Raw genomic sequence first — 8,949 nt, 5'->3', positions numbered from 1 at the left:
AACCAAATTTGGTCGATGAAGCACCTATTTTAGGGGTAAGTCAATTCAAACTATTATGTAGTTTGCAAGGAAATACCTTTAGAGCTTTCTCGACGCAGTCACCAATTCTAGAGTTGTCTTCTCTATCTTCTGGTAGTGTATTTATGGTTTTATTAGAGCCTTTGATATGAAGTATATTGGATTTTGGTTGGAATACGACTCCCTGATTAGAACAACGCTAATGACTTCCTCAAAAATGGCTAAATACAGATATATGGCTTCACTATGGAGCAAACGAGTAAGCACCAGTGGTGTGGCCAACACCATTTTTAGTGATTCTAACGCTCTTTAGCATTCTGGTGTCCATTAAAAATTCAAATATTTCCTCAATAATCTATAGAAAGGCAATGAATGTTAAACATGTTTCGAAATGAATATGTTTAAGACTATGCACATCCCGTTCAACTTTTGGACTTCCTTCTTTGAGGTTGGTGCACTCATATGAACAATTGCTTCGCATTTGTTGGGGTTGGCTTCAATTCCCCTTTCCGTAAGGTGAAACCCTAAAATATTACCAACTTTGATTCTAAATGTGAATATCTCCAGCTTAAGCCTCATGTTGTACTATTTAATTCTCTTGAGTACCTACTAAAGATGTTGGTAATAGGATTCTTCTTAATTGTACTTCACAACCATGTCTTTCTTGTACCTATAGCATCTCACATATCTCGTATCAAAAGACCTTATTCATCATTCTTTGTTACGTCGCACCCGGGTTCTTCAATCCAAAGGGTGTCACATTGCACTGATAGTTGACTTGTCCGATCATGAATGTCGTTTTCTTCCTATTAGGTCCACACAAATGTATCAGGTTGTCTACTTTTTTCTCTATGTTAGGCCATAAATAAGAGTATTTAGAGCATGCAAGATTGAAGCTTGTATAGTCGACACACATCCTTCACTTCCTAAATGCCTTCTTAACTAATACAAAATTAGAGAGCCATTTCATGTATTTTAGTTCAAAAATGAAATTGGTGTCTAACAATCCTTCAATCATGCTAGTAGTAAGACTGTCCTTATATGGAGTTTGCCTTCTTCTTTGTTAGGAGATATACTGGGATTTGGGGTCGAAGTTTAGTTGATGACAGTCTATAATATGGTCGATGTCGAGCATCTCATGGGGAGAAATAACAAAGAGATATGCATTAGCTTGGAGACATTTGATTAATACATTTTTTAACCTGAGAAGCGAGTCTTAATCTTATCTTCACGAATTAGATGGCATTATCATAAAGCTGAACGACTTTGAAGTCGCCATCTAGAATTGGTATGACTTTGTCTTCACGTATGTCAAGGTCGACCATATTGATTCTTCCTGAACCTTCCTATGACACCACTAAGGTGGTGGGGAAAATTTCTAGTATAGCTTCGCAAAGACGTCTTGCTGCTTTCACATCGGCGTCAAGTATGATCAACTTCCCGATGTTGTTGTGATAAGTTACTTTAAGGTGGACTGAGGAGGCCACGACATCCAAATTTTCCAAATAGGACCTACAAAAGATGCCACTGAAAACACTCTTACATGGAACTACCATGAAACAAAGGGTTACCTTCCTTTTGCCTTCCCCTTCTCCGAGTTATAGCAGTAAATATGTCATTCCATAAGGGAGAGTTACAAAATCATTGAAGGCTATGAGACTCTCGTCACCACATGGACTCAGATCTGCCTGGTGGAGTCCTAACTGCTCGAGTGTATCGATGTAGAGGTCGTTACACAAACTTTTGTTATTGTATGATTCACCAACGTAACTGTCATAACATCAGTAACTCTGAAATTGGGATTCCATCTACCTTATTGTTGTCTTAAAATCCTAGAATTAACTTGTCTTTATTTTGTTATATAGTATCATTCGTTGCTTGGATGAGGCCTTCCGGTGGTGGATCTCTTTCATACAACACCTTCCTACGAATCTCATCGATGACGAAAGGTTGAGGTGGTATAAGATCGGGGAATTCAACGAATTTATTCAGCAAGATGTATGAGGTTATCCTTTTCATATTATGGCGGTTCTAGTATAGATTTGCCTTCTATATTAAGAATGATCTAATAGTGGAATATTTCAAGAATTATAAGTCAATTCCCACATAAGACGCTACAGTTGCGTGTGAGAACTAGAATTGACGATGTTGGACTCTTTAAGTGATGATGTTGATCTCCAATGTGATGGCACATGATGGATCTACAAGATTAACATTCAAACGCCTAAGTCAATAACAAAGTCCAAAACGAGTGAAGTAGAAAAATGGAGATCAGAAAAGTGTACATTGAATCTCACATGTGTTGATTACATATATTGAATTTTTTTTCTTCTGATTATATACGTTGGATAATTTTTCTGGGCTATGCATAAGTGGGTTGGACATGTAGATCTTTCGAATTGAGCCTTTGGCGGACCAGAGACAAGCTTATTAAACCAATTTAGTTTAATAATTATGAATAATTTATTTTTTATAATATTATATTTATATTTGTATTAAATATTTTCACTTTTTAATAGAAATTGTTTTCATAAATTTAAGAATATATTAGTATACATTAATTTTTAATATATATAAATGTATTATTATAAAATATAATTGAAATATGACGTCATTCAAAGTTATCGTCTCCAAATATCATGCTATATTTTTTTGTGTGGCAATTTTTATTGATTTTGAAATGAATTGATTATGTAAAACTATTTTTATTAAAGATGAATTGAAGTTAGAACGATTTATGTTCAAATTCAGTTTATATTTACATTTTAATATAACAATAAAATTTAAACTCAAAAATACAAGTGTAAATTTCAACTAAAATCAATTCTAAAAGTTATAATTAATTATACTTTTGCATAATGAAACACATTCTACTTAAGTTCATACTTCTATAATTATTTACAGGCAGGAGGTTTGCATCATCTATTTTGTGAGTTCCACTGTTGCCCTGATGGCAAGGATGAGAACAAGAGTAATTCTCGTATGGTGTCTCATCTTAAGATGCTACACTTATGCTTTGACGAATGCAAAAACACAATTCGAGAATCTATTGAGAGTGATCCATAATTGTTTACGGTATTCGAGGAGACTTTAAGGGGAGTTGGGCAAGGATATGTGGAAGGTGTATGGGCATTCATGCCATGAGACGGGCATGTTATCATCCTGATTGTCTGGTTAGAGTTACTCTTGGGACATAGGAGGTTAAAAGTGACACATGGGTATTGTAAAACCATCTACAATAAACTTTGATAACTTTGATGCAAATTAGGGGATTATATTGGACGAAAGGTTGTTAGAGCGATGTCTTCATATCACCCATCTTCATTGTAAACAACATACCTCTTAAGTGTCGTCTTTGTGACACCTCAAATTCAATTAATTAATTTAATTTAATTATTTAGAATTTTATTTGATTAATTGGTGTTTTAATTATTTGTTGTGTGGTTGTGGGGGTAAGTGTCCCTGAGGTAGAGGCATAGAGAGAGGAAGAATTTTGTATAGTTATTTAGAATTAATTAGAATTTTAATTAATTATTAGAATAAAGAGTATTTTATTTGAATTAATTCAATAAAAGAGTAAAATGATATAATTGGGCAAATATGGAGAATTTGGAGAAATAGCAAGGAGTTAGGGAGTTGGGGAAATAATGTGAATTATCAAAATTGAGGGTTAAGTATGTGATTAAGAAGAAGTGTGTAGAAAATTCTAAGATATATTTGAAGTGAGAGAGTTTTATGTAAAAAAAAATTATGGTGAGAAGAGACAAATGCTAGGCCTAAAGGAAGACTCCATTGTTAGAGCTTGAAGTTGCATCTTGCTGGAAAATCCAAGGTAGTGGAAGAGAAAGGGCTACCAATCTAGATGTATTACATGAAGGGTAGAGATGATAGGGTCTTACTCTCATTAGGGTTCCATGATTGTGTTCTATGAATTGTTGTTGTGTTAGAAATTTGGAATTTATGATTTGTTGAATTTTTGCATGTGATTTTGTGACTCAAATTGTACTTGAATCATCATGATTATACATGTATGAATTTCCACAATTGTTGAATGTATAAGGTTTTAGAGATCTGAGTATTTGGTGAATTGGTGGTCAATTGTATTGAATAATATAATTAAGGATTAATAAGAGTGAGGTTTAATTATGAGAAAAAGGATGTTTGAAATAAGTTATTTTTGTGTTAAGAAGTGTTTGAATAGTTTCATAATAGTAAAATACCTTCCATGGGCGTGAAAGACTAGTTTTTAGGCAAAAACAACAGTTGGAGTCGACCCTACGTGTTTGGAGTCGACTCCAAACTAACAAAATAAAGTTTTGTTGAGAAAACAATAGTATGTAACGATACATACGTACTTGAAGTCGACTCCAAACTGGCAGAATGCATGTTTTGTCTTCTGTTGCAATATTCAACGATTTCAACCGTAACTTTTGTTATGTAAGTCCAAATGAGACGTCGTTCGAAATGTTGGAAAGATAACACACAGAGATACCTCATGCAGGTGCTTGGTGATTTAATTGAGTTATAAACATGCACATACTGTAGAAATGTTTATGATGACCTGTATGATCGGTTAGCGAATTGTTATATTTATACGATGATGTATTATTGTTTTGGTGAAGTAACATGAACAAATGCTTATGAAGTTACATTTGTTGAGTTAATGATGCTTGTTGTTATTTGTTGATGTTTTAACATTGATTAATTGTTGCTTATGATGAATGATGTTATGCATAAATGGTGAGATGTGTGTGGTGATTCTTTTGGTGAATCTTTTGGTGATAATGCATGTTGTGAGAGTCATGCATCATGATGTATGGACTTCGATCCAGTTTTGATGTGTTTTGGTCCAGTGGTGTGGATCGGGAGTGAATGGCTAGTTTTAGTGAATCGTTACCTATGATGATGGTAACGAATTTTGGTGTGTTATAGTCCTATGTTAGGGAGCGAGTAGCCGGTTCTAGGTGAGGGACGATGAAGCGTTACCTATGGTGATGATAATAATTTGGTGTGCTTTGGTCCTATGGTTGGGATCGAGAGTGAGATGAAGTTGAGTGTTCATGAACAAGCATGCATAATGAGTCAGTTGTGGACTACATTTACATACATGATTGCATATGTAATTGATTGTTCATGATGTTGATGATTGAATGTGATTATGTAATTGTTGTCATGATTTGAGTGTAAGAATATGTTGTTGATGGATGCGTAATAAATGTGTGTTTATTATGTATTATCTATCTTAGTATTCTTTACACTGTTTATATTAGTTTGTTGTTTCTCACCCCCTTTACTTTGATGTTGTCCACCATGGACATCTTGCAGATACTCAGGAGTAGAGTTTGATGTTGTAAGTGGAAGTTAGCTCATGGAGTTACTTCATTTAGTTTCATCATTGTTTTAGAAATCTTGCTCTAATTGTGTAACATTGGGGTTGTGAACGTTTGTTTGTTTATTATGTTTTGCTGGAGTTTAATTGTTTATTTTGGTTTATGTTGAAGTTGTTGAGAGTTGATCATGATAACTCCATATTTTGATATCGTTTTATATGATTTTGAAGTTGAGACTAAATGTCTAAGTTATGTTGTTTTATTTAATTGAAATAAGTTCGATACCACCACAGTGATACCCTAAGTGAAGGTGAGCGTGCAATGACAGGTGATGTATGACATTGATATTTTTGCTGCGTATTTGTTAAATGTTTGTTTTGTTAAACATTTTTGTTGTTGGTGACACCTTAAATTGTTATGTAAAGCTTAATATATAAGTATTGAGGTTTAGGGCGTTACAGTCTTACTTTCTCTCAGACATTGAAAGATGCAGTCTTCAAGTTGGTTGTTGAGTTAGGATCTATAGGTGTTTGAGTTCGGTTGGTACTTCTTCCTCATTGCACTTTACAGGTGGTCAAGCCTTAAAATAAGTGAGATCACATGCCTGGAAATTGGAAAGCCTTGCAATAACATCATATTTTGGTGTGCTTAACACCTGGAAGGATGTAAATGGTCTTGCCAAGTTAGTTAATAGTGTGTTTGGCAACTATAAGCAAGATAAGTTAAGCCATAAAGGAGTTCATATTAAGGATAAATATGCAAAGGTAATCTTTAATGTAAAGCAATGCTTTCGTAAGGTTGTAGATGGTCACCTCACAATGGTTGTGGAAGTGTTGGGGTCATCTGGTGTAACCCTTTATAATGCATATACTATGAAGGCTTTGGATGTTAAACACCTGTGCAAAACACCTCCCTACATGGCAACCACTTTGTTCTTTGGATCTCTTCTAGTGGTTGAAGTTGATATTATTTCAGGTGCATTAAGTCATTCCCCAAAGGGACTTCATATGGTAGAGATGGTTTACGTGGTCAACATTTATTGGATGCACTGTATGGAGAAGGTTTTGCTATGTCTAGAGATATCTTATGTGCAATCATTCTAGTTGTTAACTTTTGGTTGAGAGGGAAATGCCCAATGATTTTGGTAGAGTTTATTGCCTTAACACATTTGATGTCGTTATTGAAGCCTGATGGTTGGATACAACCGATTATTGTGGGTTATATTTGGAGGAGTTTGGTATCCAAGGTTTCGATGAAAGGGGTCGGTAAAGACGTGGTACAATATCTTAATGACTTCCAATTTGAGGTCGGGGTATCAAGTGGAGCTGAGGCCATTTTGCATAGTGCCAACAGGGTGTAGAGCAAGCGACATGAGATGACTCATTGATTATGCTTATGATATATTTCAAGAAGGATTTTAACCTGGTAGATTGATCATCCAATCTGCAAGAGGTGAGGTTGAATTACTCATCTATTTCCTTGTGGGTTGAGTTTCTCTACGGTTAGGAAGCAAGGTTATATCTTGGGGATACACATATTATGTTATCCCCTGGAATGTAACAAGGTGGCCTATTAGGGCTGATCCTTTTTATGCTTGTGTTACACCCACTTATTCATCATATCAATGACAATTATAAACTTCTTCTTCTTCATGCCTGATATCTTGATGATGAGACCATCATAGGGGATTCATAGGAGGTGGCTAAAGTCGTTAACATCATTCGGAGATCGGTCCAAGATTAGGTCTCGAATTAAATATTAATAAAAGTGAGTTCTTTTGGCCTTTGTGTGACGATAGTAAACTTTGTAGGGGAGTTATTTCCTTCAGACATTAGGAGGCCGATGTTGGGGATGAAGTTGCTTGGAGGGTTTGTTATTCAAAATGAAGACTTTATCAAGCGATTGTCCATGAAGAGAGCAGTCGTGGTTGTTGAGTTTATGCATCTTTTGCCATAACTAAGGGATCCTCAGAGTGAGGTTTTTCTACTTCATTCTTGCATGGGTATTACCAAACTCGTTTTTGGCCTTAGAACGTGTCAACATACTCATATGAAGAAAGCAACTATTTGATTCGATAAAGAGTTACAAAGTGCAGTTGAAGACATCTTGGTTGATGAAGGTCTTTTCTTAAGGGACCTTAAACGAATGGAAACTTCTTTACCTATTAGAGTTGAGGGATTGAGTTTGTACTCAGCAGTTGAGGCTGCCTCATATGCGTTTGTGGTTTCTAGGGCCCAATCTTGGGTATTACAGGATAATATATTGAGAGACAACAGGATATCAGGTATGAACCTTGATTTTGAGAAAGCTTTGGATGGTCTTAGTATTGTGATTCCAGATTTTGACCTTAGTGGTTGTACTAGAAAGGACAATGTTCCTTATAAAGCACAACATGTTCTGACGAATGCCCTTTTTAGTAAAAAAATTCAGGACATGGATGTAAAGTTTGATATGAACACGTGACAAAAAACAATTTTTAGTGGTTTGCAAACATTACATGCTCAATACTTTCTCCTTGCTATCCTTATCGACGTTTATGCAAACATATTTCCCTGGTTGAGTACTGTACCATCATTAAATACCAGCTTATGATTCCCCTATTTCATATTGATGAAGTTTGTCCTATTTGCCGCAAGGCATGCTTGGATAAATTTGAAGAACACACTATTCATTGCAAGAAGCTTTCAGGATTCAAATACCAACATAATTTTGTTAGGGATGCCTTATTTGCTATATTTAGGTATGCTAGGTATCTGTGAATAAAGAGGCGCTTCTGAATTTTCTAATAGACTCATAAGAGGGGAGATTAACTCTTAGGTCAATAAATGTTTTGGTGCATGAGTGGATAGAAGAGAGAAATGCATGTGTAAAATTTACTATGTTTTCTCCATCAGTGGGACCAGGGACTGAAGGTTTTACTATGGGACATGCAACTCTCAAAGCCGCTTTAAGCAAAGTGGCCAAACATGAGAAATCGTGTTTTGACAATCAACATGCTTTCATATCACTTGCCTTTGACACATTTGGTTTTCTAGAGCCAGAAGCATTGAATCTTTTATAAAGAGTTCAAAGGCATAATATTGTATCTCATAGGACAATGAGTGTAATTTTTAAAAAGATTAATTTTGTCATCCAAAAAATATAACGACGCAACTTGTTACCTGTTTGTTTGCTATTTTTATATAATATTAATTATATGTAATATTTAAGAAGAAAAAAACTTAATTTCATAGACATATTAACTTGTTAGTCAAATCAAATATGTCATATTACATATTTGAAGACATCAATGTAAAATAACAAGTTTTCATACCATAACATACTTCTAAAAATGCAAATAAATTTATGATAGATAACCAATTAAAGTTGTGGTTTGAATTTTTCAATGTACCAAACTTCCTTACAAAACCTAATTCAAAGTAATTTATTTCCACCTCTATATGTGAGTAAACAAAAGAATTTTTTTACTTTTTTAATTTTGTTGAAAACAAAGAAAATGATGAAACCAAAACAAAAAATAAAAAAAGTAAAGTAAAAAATAAAAACGGCCCAAATTGGAATTTAATGAGATCATCATAAAAGAACAAGAAGTAGTAAAAAA

This window comes from Lathyrus oleraceus, chromosome 2 (assembly GCF_024323335.1).
Source record: "Lathyrus oleraceus cultivar Zhongwan6 chromosome 2, CAAS_Psat_ZW6_1.0, whole genome shotgun sequence".
NCBI classification, from domain to species: Eukaryota; Viridiplantae; Streptophyta; class Magnoliopsida; order Fabales; family Fabaceae; genus Lathyrus; species Lathyrus oleraceus.
This window is presented reverse-complemented; position numbering follows the sequence as displayed.